The sequence below is a fragment of the Hyaena hyaena genome, unplaced genomic scaffold, assembly GCF_003009895.1.
Source record: "Hyaena hyaena isolate Hyena2069 unplaced genomic scaffold, ASM300989v1 scaffold_325, whole genome shotgun sequence".
NCBI lineage: Eukaryota > Metazoa > Chordata > Mammalia > Carnivora > Hyaenidae > Hyaena > Hyaena hyaena.
This window is the reverse complement of record NW_024080957.1, coordinates 1,365,799-1,380,128: the sequence shown is the minus strand read 5'-3', so window position 1 is coordinate 1,380,128 and position 14,330 is coordinate 1,365,799. Positions and strand designations below refer to the sequence as shown.

General features: G+C 39.1%; 1 protein-coding gene across 2 annotated transcripts in view; it reads left to right on the top strand.

The window, feature by feature from the left end:
* The window catches only part of SLC39A10 (solute carrier family 39 member 10), a 109,808-nt gene that overhangs the window by 40,323 nt on the left and 55,155 nt on the right, over window positions 1-14,330 (top strand). The window contains exon 1 of one of the 2 annotated variants that reach the window (XM_039248956.1): window positions 1,813-2,355. The exons of the other annotated variant lie outside the window; for it this stretch is intronic. The gene's annotated coding sequence lies outside the window, so the exon portion shown is untranslated. Of the gene's footprint in view, window positions 1-1,812; window positions 2,356-14,330 lie in introns of those variants that run through there. 2 annotated transcript variants of the gene reach the window in all.

Here is a 14,330-nt window from a genome sequence, read left to right as displayed (position 1 = left end):
GTGGGAGTAGACCTGGTCTATTTTCAAGTAGGTTTATCCTACACTGTTAGGCAGGTATGATATTTACAATATGTATCAGTAAACTAATCAATTAGAATGGAAGTCTTTGATAACACGTGTGCCCTGTAGGTTTCCTGCTTAGCCAGGCATGAAACCTTTCATTCCTGAAATGTGGGAGGTTTGGTCTGGAGAATCCTGAAAGAAAGGGCTGGTACAGGTACAGGCCATGGGGGAATTGGATTCAGAGCTTCAGCTGTTGACCAACTTGTATGGAAGTATTTGAATATGTGATGATTCTGTTCAGCTGCGCTTGTGTGAACCAGCTAAACATTAGCCTCATATAACTAGAAAGCAGTGTGGGTACCCTAAAATATAAGGAATGCAAGTACTGTATTTTATTGAGATTTAGAAGAAAGACATTACATATATTGTAAAAGTGCTCATACTAATGTGGTCAATAAAATAATTATGAGCCTTAAAATATAAGAGTAATTTGGAAGCTTTTAATGTTCTGGACGTAAAAGATGTACTATACTGCTTTTATGAAATCTAAGGACTTTCGTTCTGATTATATGAGATCTAAGGCCTTCAGAATGAATTTAGATCAATTTTCCTAACCACAAATCTGAGGAAAATGGTCATTTTCTCCCACTGTTAGTGACTCTGGTAAGACTTGAAGCAAGGACTCAGACTTGATCTCTTTGCCCTATACCTCAGGACTTCTGTCTATGGAAACTGGCACTACGGGGGAGTGGGGGGGTGGGGTGTGTGTCAGTGGCTTGGCTTTCCTTGTCTGTGGAAACTGGCACTATGGTGTGTGTCAATGGATTGGCTTTCCCAGACAAGAAAAAAGGGATATAAGAAACTTAGTATCTTGGCAGTCAGTAGGTATGTAGTAAGCACTGAAAAGATGTTCTTTGTAGAGATACAAACCAACACCAAAACCTTGCTTCAGAGATGTAAATATGCAGAATAGCAGGCTATGTAGCCGTACTAACTGGGTTTCAATCCCAATTTTCCTATCAGTTCTGTGATCTTAAGCAAGTTACTTAGCTTCCTGTGCCTCAGTTTCCCGGGGTGGGTAATAATATCTACCTCACTGTGTTATGAGCATGAAATATATATGTAAAGCACTTAGGAAGTAACTGACCCACGGTAAGACTTGCTATTACTATTGATCATGGTTTTATGCACTCTGCTACACATCAATAAAGCACCCCCAGAACTCATTCTATTAAATAGATCTGACTGGTAGATGCAGAAAACAGGCGCACTAGACAGAATACGGATAAGCCTCACCACGACGATTACATAACTGTAGGAAGCAGAGTAATGAAGCAAAGAAAAGGTGTCCAGGGCCACCTTTCAGAAAGTATGGGTTATGAATTGCTTAAGAAAGGGGGAGGAGAAAATTCAGGTGGCAGGTATGCTGTGAGCAAAGGAATGCGAGCAAGAGTGAGCACGAGGCAGGCAGGAGTCCATGGAATTGCTTGGCTGGATCAGGAGTTTTTGCCGTTGGGTGTTAAGAAATCACCATGAATTAGGTAGTAGGAAGTAGTGGAGAGCCCTGGAAAGTTGCCAAAGTCTCAAGAATTACTATAAGTGCAGGACATGCTCTCGGAACTCAACTTTTTCTTTGAGGCTTGGAAGGCCTGCAGGAAGTGCGGCTGAGAATAAATTGTGGGGTGGGGAGAACTATGCAAAAGGCCTCGCGCTTAGCACTAAATACTAGTTCCCTTTTGCCCTAAGAGACCGAAAGGTTATTTTAACAAAGGGGGGAGGGGTGAAGTTAGTATCGACGTTTAACTCATGGACAGATAAATAACTTATCAATCTGAAACCTTTTGGCTAAACGGTTTGCGCTTACAGTTTCCATTACTCATCCGCGTCCCCAGGGCCGCAGCACCCGACCAGCAAAACCGGGAGAAAAAGCGAGCGGGAAAGGGCGCTCCACGCATGCGTTAGAAGCCGCCCCAACTCCCCCGCAGCGTCCTTTCTTGGAACAAAACTACCGCGGAGCCACGGGGCTCCGCAGTTTGCGTAGACTCGAATTTCCTACTGCTCCGTCTGCCGGTGTGGAATCCGAGAGTGGTGCAGTTCCCCTCCGCAAGTTGCGTGGTCCGAAGTGAATGGCTGGGTGGTGCTTGTACGCCCAGAGCGTAGCACCCATAGGCGGACGGGGTGCGGCTGCGCAGGGACCTGAGTGGGCCGTGTACGCCGGTAGCGTAGCGTGGTGTCTGACGCGCGGGCCTCCGCGACGCACTTAGCGCAGCTGGCTTTGGTGAATACACGATTTGGTGCAGCCGGGGTTTGGTACCGAGCGGAGAGGAGATGCACACGGCACTCGAGTGTGAGGTAACTATAAAACCCCGATTTGTTTACATTCCCTCCCCCAGAACCGGCCCCATGCGCGGCGGAGACTGCGAGTCCCGGGACGGCGGGGGGGTAGACAGGGAGACAAGGACCGGGGAGGCCGGGCTGGGTCCCTCGGGGATCCGGGCGCTGCAGCGGCGGCGGCGGCGGCGGCGAGCCGGAGCAGAGCGCGCGGTGGGCTGCGCGTGGGACGCCGCGGCTCCTCGTGTGCGCCCTGGACTGCCGCGGGGTTGGCGGCTCGGTAGCCTTCGTTCCGCGTGCGGGACCCGGCGCCCGACCCAGCCTCCTGTCGAGGCCGGGGATCCGTGCGAGGAGTGGGGGGAGTGAGTGCTGGGCGGGCGGGCGGCGGTTGGGGGGCTGCGCGCGGGCGGCCTGGGGGCCGGGGGTGGCGTTGCCGGAGGAGGCGGAGACCCTAAGGCCGGAGGGTGGGAGGGTCCGCAGTCAGGCCTTAGGGGGACTAGCGGCGGCGGCGAATGCCTCGATGTTTCCTGTCCCGTCCTCCTCGCCGGTTTCGCGCGGGGTCGGGCGAGGCGCCCCCGGGATGGAGCCTGGGCGCCGCTGTTAGCTGGAGGCTAACGGACGGTGGCGCCGGTGCTCCTACGGCGGGAGGCCTCGCGGAGGCTTTCCTCCCCTACCGGCCGAGGAGCCGAGCGGGCCGCGGGGGAGTTCCCAGTGAAGCCCGCTGGGGTCCCCGGAGCTGAGCGCTCGGGGTGGGGCCGGGGCCCAGGCGGCGGGGGCGGCCCGGGCTTTGTTCCCGAAAGCCCGGCGGCGAGACCGACGCGGTCCCGGCTGGGGAAGGGATAGCAGAAGCGCCGCGGCCCTCGCCTGGTTTAGGGGTCCGCTCGGCTCGCTTTTCCCTTGGGATCCCCGAGTCCCCCAGCGGAGAAGGGGCCCTGAGAGGGCGCGGGCGGTGCTGTGGAACATGCTCCCGTGGCTCGTGTAAAGCGCTGTTCACGTGGGAGCCTGCCCGCATGGGCTGTCTGGGAGCTGGGCGCGAGGAAGGACCAGCCACATCCGCACCGTCCTCGGAAGGGTCGTTCCCTCCCTCAAGTGCCCGTAAAGAGTAGCATAAAGCACATACTTTTTTTTAAAGTAACGTTATACATACTGTTGGCGTTTTTCTTTTTTTTTTTTTAACTTACAGTTAAATGTAAGTTACTGTCTTCCACTGTTCAGTACTCCAGTTTTACCTTGAAATTGAGTCATTCTCAATGGACCAAAACTAGCATGTGACAGGTTTCCATAATTAACAATAAGTCATGTACTGGAAATAACATACCGGATGGAAACTTAGAATGTGGTTAATTGGAATGCACTGAAAGCCTTAAGTCTAGATTTTTATGTACTTTTTTTTTTTTTTTAGGGACTTTTCTACAAATTTTGAGTAGGAGTCAGTCACTTGTTCTAGACTTTGGGGGTCCATCCCAGACAACTCACATCCCTGTACTCGCTGAACATTCCAGTAGGGAAAGAGAAATAGTATCAGGGACAAGTGGTATGAAGAAAATCAAAGGATCTCCTGGAGGGATTTTTTTTTTTTAAATTTTAATTGCTCGAATAGCTTCAGAATGATGATTTTTAAGTGGGGAATACATAGTATTACAACAGAAACCAATTATTTTGAAATAATCAAAATATTAAATATGAACTAATCCATTCTTTCGTAGAGCATTAACTCTGAAAAGTAGTTTCAAGTCTAAAGCTTAATTTTAAACTAGTTAGGATTAAATGGCCTTTAAAGGATTTAAGGTGTATGATTTTTGGGGGGTAAACTATCAGGTACTGCATTTCGCTGTGGTTTTGCCTGCATTCACAACTGAAAGAACTACATTTCGGAGATTAAGATGAGAATTGTATTTTTCTTTTTTTCGATCCGGATTCACAAAACTGAATTTTAAACCCAGACTCCTGGTTAACACCCCCTGTGCAAGAGTGACTGGTGCTACTTTAAAATAAGTGGTCAGGGAAAACCTCGCTTAAGAGGTGATGTCAGTAATACATTGTGTGATGAGCTGGACTTGTTCTTCCCTTTGCCAGTTTATGTTCCACAACTTAAAAGCCGATAGCATGTTCTCCTTTTTGAGCACCTGATTTTGAAGTACTTTTAGGAGGCCTCAAGTTTGGTATGCAAGTACTACTGTAGGGGGTGGTTTGTTTTTGTTTTTGTTTTTTTTTTTAACTGACTTATGGAGAATGTAGGCTTTAGGTGTTAGAGCAAGGGAAATTATTACAGTTAAATTATTATTAAAGAGAATTTACTTTGCTATTCAGTTCCCTCCAACCCTCTACCCTCAAGTGTTAACCGGTACTGGAAAGAATTGAGGGCTTTGGAATGAGACTTAATGGTTCAAAACTGTGACCCATTATTAACTCGTTTGGTTACTTTGAGCAAGTTATTTAATCATAATGTTTTATCTATGAACTTGTGCTAAAAAAGCCTACCTCATGGGTTTACTATGACCTTCTTAAATGACAATGAAACAAAGGGCTGCAGAAAAACTTAGTTCTTTTTACCTTCTTTTCTACGTAAAAATGTTTCTTTCAACTTTTCATTAGTAGTTCAAGGACTGCTTTATGTCTTTAGTAACTAACTTGATTACCCCCAGAATGAGGTTTAGTGGTCTCTACTGGGCCTTTGCCAAGGATACAGTTATCCTTTTGTTATTGTGGGTACTTATATGTAATAATCCATAGTTTTTTCCTGCCTCTCTTACATTTTTTTAGCTTACAATTACGTGTGTAACATCTTTTTTCCCTGCCTGACTAAATCTCTGAGTGGGCACGTATTCTACAGCTTTCTGTCACATACTGCTCATGACACATTCAGTGAATGCAAACTTTGCTTGTCAACCTCTTTAATCGAGTTTAAAATGTTAATTGAATGTGACAAAACTCAAACTTAGTTTTTACCCAAGGAAATATATTGGATAAAAATGTCATTCCTTGTCTCTGTAGTGCCTACCTCAATGGAAACGCCATGGGTTTTGCTTTTATTGAAAGGACATCATCACTAGTGCATTTTAAACTGATACTTACAAGATGCAGAGGAATTAGCCAGTAGAAAATGGAAAGAAATGTAGGCATTCAAAACAGAAAACTGTCCTTTTTCCTTTATAACAAATTTTATAACCCTGTAAAGTTACCTTTCATTATACTGTAATTCTCATTAAAAATATGCTAACCTTAGCTTAAATTTTACATTAGAAGAATGCCCAGGCTGTCCCAGCAGCTTGATGCTGCCGCCTAGTGTTTGATTTCCCTTGAAGTTTTCTTGGGCTTCGCTTTTCCTTCACTTTCATGTTCCTGAAATAAGATCTATTATTAGATTCCTTAGTGTTGCTAGATTATATGTAGACTACTGTGGGATTTCCTCCACCTGGTTAGTGTCACTGATAAGATGGGTATAGTCATTCTGAATTGGTTAACTGGATTGTTTTTAGTCCCTCGTTTTACAAATATGGGGCAAGTTTTGGGTGGAGATAGAACTATATAATGTCGTTTCCCTGAAAAAATAGATGTGGGTTTTTCAAAAACAGGAAGGGGTTAAAGGTGTTTTTTTGAAGTTAGCTTTGTATATGAGTAACAGCCATTTTATCCATCTGATCTGGGCTCATGGTATGAAAAGAGTAATACAAAAATTTGCTTTCTGGATTAATTTAGTCCCATTTAGCTTTGTATTGCCTTGACTGTACTGAAAATAAAATTTGAGAATATGAAAATCACATGATGAGCGTTCTTTTTTTCAACTCAAGGTTATTTTGAACTATGATTTAGAATGATTTCTGAAAAATATTCTCAAGATCCATAATCACCACAAGATTTCCTGTAGTCCTGTAAGGTTTCAAATTAGACCAGTTATCAGTATTCTGAACTACTTTTTCTTTTTCATTAGCTTCTGTTTATAAGTTCTGTGAGTTGACCAAAGATTTTTAAGTTTTTTCCAAAATAAGCAAATGTATTCGCAACACAAATTTACTTAGAATTTTCAGAAATGTGCTCAGTTAGGTATGAAGGCAATTTACAACTGAAATTGTGAAGTGTTAAATAACAATAGTGTTATTGAAATGATTTCCACCTGTTTAAGAACCCACACTTAATGTTTAGATATGTTAAAACAATACAAGAATTTATTGTCCTATCAAATAATGGTGTCAAATTTTATTTCTCTATTATCAAAATGGTTTTTTTTTGGTCGGTAAATATAGGGATTGGATATTTAATAGATGTTATTAAGTACTTCTCATGTTAAAAGATGTTATTAAAATGGGGTGGTGGTAGTAGTCGTGGGTGGCATTGGTTACAGGTTGTAAATACAGGGATAAAGCCTAAATTTTATTACTTAAATTATTTCAACTAAGAGTTTGTGGTAGATATTTTATAATTTTATGATTGTATTTTATAATTAATTGTCTTGTAGATCTTGTACTGCTGATAGGGAGAGATGAGGTAATACTTGTCCTTGCATTATCATTTCTATCAGCTGTGTTTACATTTAATATGTACCTGACCTTTGAGGACCATCCATTCCATTCAAAAAAGAGGTTTTGGGGGATTAGAAAAGTGAATCAGAATTTGTAGGAAGTACCTTTATCTTACTAATATAGTAAGATTTTCTCATGGGACCAGAAATTTAAGAATTATTATGAACTACATATTGAAGAATTATTTTTAATCCTGTAGTGATTATCTTAAGACTTGTCAGTTATTATTCACTTCAATGTTTAGATTTACTTTCATTCATAAATTAGAAAATCTAAATGGTCTTCAGTTGAAGTAACAGTCATGAAGGTATATGTCCAATTGTCTCATTACTTTAATGCCTGTAAATAAAAGTTTCAGTGCCCTCACACCCATAAGCTTTTTTCTGATTTCTTTATATATGATGTGAATTTTTGAGTTTTAAAGTAGTGGTTTTTCCTACAGTTGTCTGCTGAATTTGTAATTAAAAAAAAAAATGTATAGATTAAGTTAAGGGTCAACAAGCTATGGCCCGTGCACCAAAATATCTTGCTTTTGTAAATTAAAGATTATTGGAAAACAGCCTCTTCATTCACTTATGTATTGGGTATGGCTGCTTCTGTGTCATAATGACAGAATTGTGTAGTTGCCTTAAGAGTCTGCACTGCCCACAAAACCTAAAATATTAACTATTTGGCTTTTTTAAATCTGCCAACCCTGGTTCCAATTCTTAATGTTGTATAATTATTTGATGTCTTTCTGTTACTTAAAATAGTTATATTTTCCTAGAACCTGTGTGACTTAAAAACTAGTAGGAAAGCATTTAAATAGAAATTTATAAGTAATGATGTGAGTTCTCCGGTGTTTTTTTACCTAAAAGTACAAATGCTTTTTGTTTCTTGTTCTTTCCGTGTTCCCTGTATACGAGGAATAGCACCTTTATTAGGCTTGGCGTTGGAATACGAAGCCCTTGGTGGGCAACCTTGGGTTATCACCTAATTCTGTCAGCTGTTTCTTAGGTAGCAGCTCTCACAGTTTACCTTCTAATTTAAAAGGTGATAGTGTCTACCTTGCACATCCTTCAGAACAGAAAATGTGTCATATTGATTTTTATGCCTTCTCTTTCCTCCTCTTTCTCCTCTCCACTCATGCCTCTAATAAAGTAACTTTATTTATTGCATGCTTATAGGCCTGAGAACAGATGTTTCGGTATAACCCCTCTGAAGATGAATCATTACTTTATTCTGATTATATTCAAAGAAGTATACTTTGTGCTATGTGGTGTTTTGTTTTTGAATTATTTTTACTTAGAGTGTGCATGCTTGTGTGCTGAGGTGTGGCAGAGAGAGAATCTTAAAAGCAGGCTCCACGTCCACTGGGGAGCCCGATGCCAGGCTGGATCCCATAGCCCTGGGAACATGACCTGAGCTAAAATCAAGAGTCAGGAACTCAACCAGTTGAGCCATCCAGGCACCCCTGTGCTGTGTTGTAGAGGAACCTAACCTCTTGAAGAAGGCGGCTTTGGAAAGATTGGTTTTATATGCCGTATCAAGATATGTGGGATAATATGACTAGTTATTACATTATAAAACAATGAGATCAGTAAGACTGTGTGAGAAAAACATCTCGTGTAATTGTAGTGTTTATTACATGACTAAAATTATAGAAAAATTATATATTCTATATATTATAAAGCACTGAGATCATGTTTTCCATTCCAGTGTATCTTTTTTTAGTGAAGAATTTCAGCTGATTTCATAACATGCTAATGTTTGGAACACTTTTTAAGACATTTGTTTTAAATTAGGATACTCTAGTATTTTCAAATGAAGTGCCAGTGAAAATAGTTTGTTTTCAAGAAAATCATATCTGTCTAAAAAAAAATGAAAATCAGAAAGATTTGCTAAAATCAAATCACGGAAAGATTTTAGGAAAAAAGTGCTCTTTAATTCCGTGTAGAGGCGCCGGGGTGGCTCAGTCAGTTAAGTGACAGACTTCGGCTCAGGTCATGATCTCGCAGTTGGTGGGTTTGAGCCCGTCCGGGCTCTGTGCTGACAGCTATGAGCCAGGAGCCTGGTTTGGATTCTGTGTCTCCCTCTCTGTCCCTCCCCTGCTTGTGCTATGTCTCTCAAAAATAAACATTAAAAAAAAATTAATATTATGTAATTCAATTTATAATTTATGAAAAAAACATAGCTTTTCCTGGGAAGATTTCTGCCTAAATGCAAGTAGTTGAAAATTTATTGAATATAAGATACAAACTTTCTTAGTTAACAAGTAAGTATATGAGTATTATATGTTAATTCAATTGGGATGTTTTTATTTTCCCTAAAATTGAAATGAATTTAGGGGTCATGTTAATTACAAGTTGTTTTTTTTTTTTTAAGAAGAAAGTACTAAGTATAGGAAGAAAAAACTTAAATTTTCAAAATCATCGAAGAAATTGCAAAAAAAATTCATAAATATCATTGCATGTATATGAAAACATCTATACAGGGAAGGGAAAACATTGTAATCAAAATAAAAAGACACTGCACAGAACTGAAGGTATTTTTTTAGCAGAAAATATGACCAAGTCATATTATTTAAAAGCTCGTATATGTTGGTAAGAATATTGTGACACCAAGAATAATTATAAAAGTTTAAATAAAAATAAGGCAAAATCTTTTACCCTAAAATTAATAGTACCAAGTACTAAAGAGAATGCAGTGCTCATACTGCTGGTGGCAGTATAACCAAACTTAATTTCCCTAGAACCCAATTTGGAAATGTGTAACAAGACCTGAAAAGTGTTAACATTTTTTTAGTCTTTCCCTACATCTTGGAATTGCCCAAGCAAGTAACCAAAAATAATAGCACAAATTGAAATTATAATGATTGCATATTGTGATTAAAACTCTACAAACAAATGCCTGTGAAAATCTTGAAACTGTAAGTAATTCATTTCTTTCCACATGTGATAAGATGTGATTTTGTTAACAAAAGCTTAAGATTTATAATTGCTGGCTTTTATTTTTAGTTTTTTCTTTTTCCCTGGTGAGTAATTGCAACTTGAGTAATTGCAATTTGGCTTATTTAATCATATTTGTAGCTTTATTCAATCAAAGTTTTACATGAATATGAAGTACTAAATAGTCTGTATTTTAGGGAAAAGGATAGATAAATCAGTCCCTTGTTTTCCTTCTTGCACATTCTTCTGCCTAGAGAGACAAGGAACTTACTTCGTTTCATTAGTTTATTATTTTGCTATTCATTGCCATGTCTCCAATGTGTTCATTCTTGTTGATTTTTCAGTTTCAGTATTCAGTGAAAGATGAGGATTTATTTATCACTCTTCCCTCAATGTACCTTCTCCTATTTTCTATATCTCTGTTTTTCAGTACAATTATCTTGTAATTTTGATTTTGAACATTTAAATTTTAATGAGTATAACTGTTACAATACACAGCTATTATAATAAACTTATTTTTTCTTTCCCTGCACAGCTATACTTTTTCTGGCATTAATACTTAATTTCTTTTTTCCCCCCATGTGCCTGCATGTCACCAATTTATCTCTCATTTGTATCTGAATGTAGCTTTGTAAGAAAGGGAGTGTGCCCTAGGATGACTATGTTTGTAGAAGAATTTATAGTTTTCTAATATGTTGGACATTGTTAAACCTGATAATAAAGATGGAATGATTACAATGAAATTGGTACTTTGCTACTAAAAATTAATATCTTCAGTATTTGGATTACATTTTTATGAGATTTTATTAAATATAACAGAACTGAATCTTCACTTTGTTCAACAATTAAGAGGACCTAACTATAAGGACACCTAAGATCACACAGTAAGTTTCCAAGGTGGGGATGAAATAGCCTGTGTCATCAGCATCATAAAAAATGTTATAAAAATGTTATAAAAAGATTGCCCTGGACATTCTGTGACCTTTTTTTTTTTTTTTTTCCTGCCCCCATGGAAAGGAAGGATCATTTTATTGGCAATGCTTATGGATAACAAGCTAGTGCAAAATACGGGACATGTAACAGTGGTGCAAAGGAAGAGTCAGGATGAATGTAGTGATAAAAATTTGAGAGTGGCAATAACTTCTTAGAATGAAGGCAACTGCAAGGGGTGATGAGTCAGTTAGGTATGTGTGCCTCGTTCACTTTAAGGTGAACACACTCCATCCTCTTCATGCTCCATGTTATGTCGGTTTATATGCATTTGGAGTTAAAGAGGTTGAAGTCTGTTTACTTAAAGGATAAGTAAACTTTTAAACATTTTAGTACCTTCAGAAGGCATCACGGTATTTTGTGACTGGTAAAGGCCATTACATTTACTAATGTCAGATCAAATATTTGTTCTTTGTATTCACAAGCAGCAGAACAGACACAGGAATATCATAGGTGGCTTTCAACAGCATGGTTCTAGGCTCTCTGTAATGAAACCTTGAAAAGCAGAGACTTGAGATAGACTGGTTTTGATATACAATGAGAAAATGTAGGTTTGCACATGAATGCAAACAATGAAGATGGATTTGATATGTTGATGCTTGATTTGGTACATTCAACCAAGGCTCAAATATTTTTGTTCTCTCAGTAAAAGTTAGTGAAATGATAGCAGCACTGAATTATGCCCAAGCTCAATTATAGTGTGCATCTAACTTTAGATGTATGACTCTCAGTGGAAATATTAAGAGATTGTTGAAACTGTGCTGTTTTGGAAAGCACTACATTAGCATTCCAAATTAAAACTGTGGAATTAGTAGATTAGGTATCTGGTGAAGTAGGGGAATGAAAAACAAACCTTGAAGCCAGGAGGATTTTGCTCTTCCTGTTGAGAACTCATTACTGAAATAATTTTATGCCTTGAAAAGTTTCATAATGTCAGTGAAACTGGTATGTTGTGATGATTCTGTAGTACTTCTCAAGTACTAGTGATTTGGGTGCCTCTTGTAATCTAGAATTGGTCTTAGATGTACTATTGCTGCGTGTGCTCCTGAATATTTTTGATAGCGCTCTTTCAGAGGAATCAAAACAAAGCAAAACAAATAGACTGTTCTCTCCTGTTTATATACTTTATGAAAGTTAAGTGAAAGATACACAGAGTCACATCTAGTAGTAGTAACACTTTAGGTTAATATACTTCTAAAAATTTATATATACTTGTTTTACAACCAGTTTTTATACATTAGTTCAATTGATGGATAAATGTAGGTGCTTTTCCACGTCTTGCAGGTGGGAAACAGTGACAGTTCTGGTATGAATTTTATTTTGTTTTATTTATTTCTGAGAGAGAGAGAGAGAGAGAGACAGCATGAGTAGGGCAGGGTCAGAGAGAGAGAGAGACACACAGAATCTGAAACAGGCTCCAGGCTCTGAGCTGGCAGTCAGCACAGAGCCCGACTTGGGGCTCAAACCCACTAACTGAGATCATGACCTGAGTGGAAGTCGGATGTGTTTAACCGACCGAGCCACCCAGGCGCCCCTCTGGGATGAATTGAGAGACGAAGGTTTATGCCTCCCTGGTTCTTTACTATGTACAAAAAACAATAATTTATGGGGGTGTGTCAGAAATGTGACTTAAAATGGATTCTTTTTTTTTTTTTAAATTTTTTAATGTTTTATTTCTAGGAGAGAGAGAGAGAGACAGTGTGAGCAGGGGAGGGTCAGAGAGAGAGGGAGTCACAGACAGAAACAGGCTCCAGGCTCTGAGCTGGCAGTCAGCACAGAGCCCGACGTGGGGCTCGAACCCACGAACCGCGAGATCATGACCTAAGCGAAAGTCGGACGCTTAACCGACTAAGCCACCCAGGCGCCCCAATGGATTCTTGTTATATTACTGTTTGTATTATACTTAAATAGCATTTAACATTATAAGTAAAATGAAAAACGTTTAAAGGTTTTACCACTTAAAAAAAAAATACACATTTTGCTTGGTTGTCATAATTACTGTGAAATGGAATAGGGATTAATATCCCCTCTTTAAATGGTAATAAAGGGGCTCCTGGGTGGCTTAGTCGGTTGAGCGTCCGACTTTCGCTTGGGTCATGATCTCGCAGTTTGTGGGTTCGAGCCCCGCGTCGGGCTCTGTGCTGACTGCCAGCTCAGAGCCTGGAGCCTGTTTCAGTCTGTGACTCCCTCTCTCTCTGACCCTCCCCTGTTCACGCTGTCTCTCTCTCTCTCCTAGAAATAAATAAAACATAAAAAAAAAAAAAATTTAAATGGTAATAAAACTTAAAGAGGTTAATTTGCCCAGCAACTCATAGTGAGTGAGTTGGCAGAGCCAGATCTCTGAGATCCTTGACACGTAGGGTAGTATTTCTTCAGTAGGCAAGTAGTCTCGGTGCTTCTCAGCCATTTTGTGTGTGCTGCTGTTGAGTCACAGAGGGCAACTAAATTGGTATCTGACTATCAGTATGGATAAAGATGAACTTATCTATAAAGGTTAAACTAATTGCTACCATTATTTAAAGAAGTCCTGTAATGAAACCCTTAAAAAAAATGAAGTCCTTTATGAAACTGGGATACTGTATACATTTATTAAATGGATTTTCACATTGTTAACTTTAAAGCATGGTAAATTTATACAATCCAGGTTGGGTGTTTTAGTGATTTTTCTTTTGTTTTCTACTTCATTGATCTTCAAAATACCAATCTGGAGCATTGAAATGGCTAGTTTTAAAACCTTGCCAAGCAATTTATAGTATTTTCCCTTTGATTATTTTGTGATTGTGTTTGTGTGTATATGTAAGAGAGAGAGCAAACTGATTAAGTCCAATATTGAATAGATCATACACGGGATATACTACATTAGGCCCTTCCAGTAACAGCAACCTATTGTTGCAAATAGAATGATTTTAGGTTTATTATTTTTCTTAGGTCAAGCAATCATTTCGTTAAATAATCTATTGATCGTCTTGTTTACTTTTTTGTATTAGCTGTAAGTAATCGGAGACAATTTGTTTGCCCTTTAAAAATGTTTTGGTAGTATACATTGGTAACTATGTCACAGTGTTTGGGTTTTGTGGTACATAAATATGTTGGTGTTGTACAAAGAGTCCTATACGTTCAAGTCAGAAGACTACCACAAACTTGAACTATCACCTTAATCATGTTGTGTATCTTCTTTGGGTCTCAGATTTCTGTGTGTAAAATAAGACTGTTTAGCTCGTATACTTAAATATCTTTTTATCTTAAACTTTCTATGGTTCTGTTATGTCTGTCAATATGAAATATAATTATCTTCTTTAGACAAAATATCTATAGAAATATGTTAGCATTTGGAGTATTTTAGAGTTCTTGATATAGATGTTTAATTTTAGTTAAAAATTTAAAAAGTTGTATTTTGACATTTTATGCAGGAAAAGTTACAGTTGAAAGCCTATAATTAAAGATATTTGTAAGCCTTTATAAAAGAGCTTGGTATGGAGATTATTAACCCTAATTGTCTTTCTTTTAAGTGTAATCATTTAGTTTGTTAAGTAAGACCCTTTGGTTACCAATTATACCT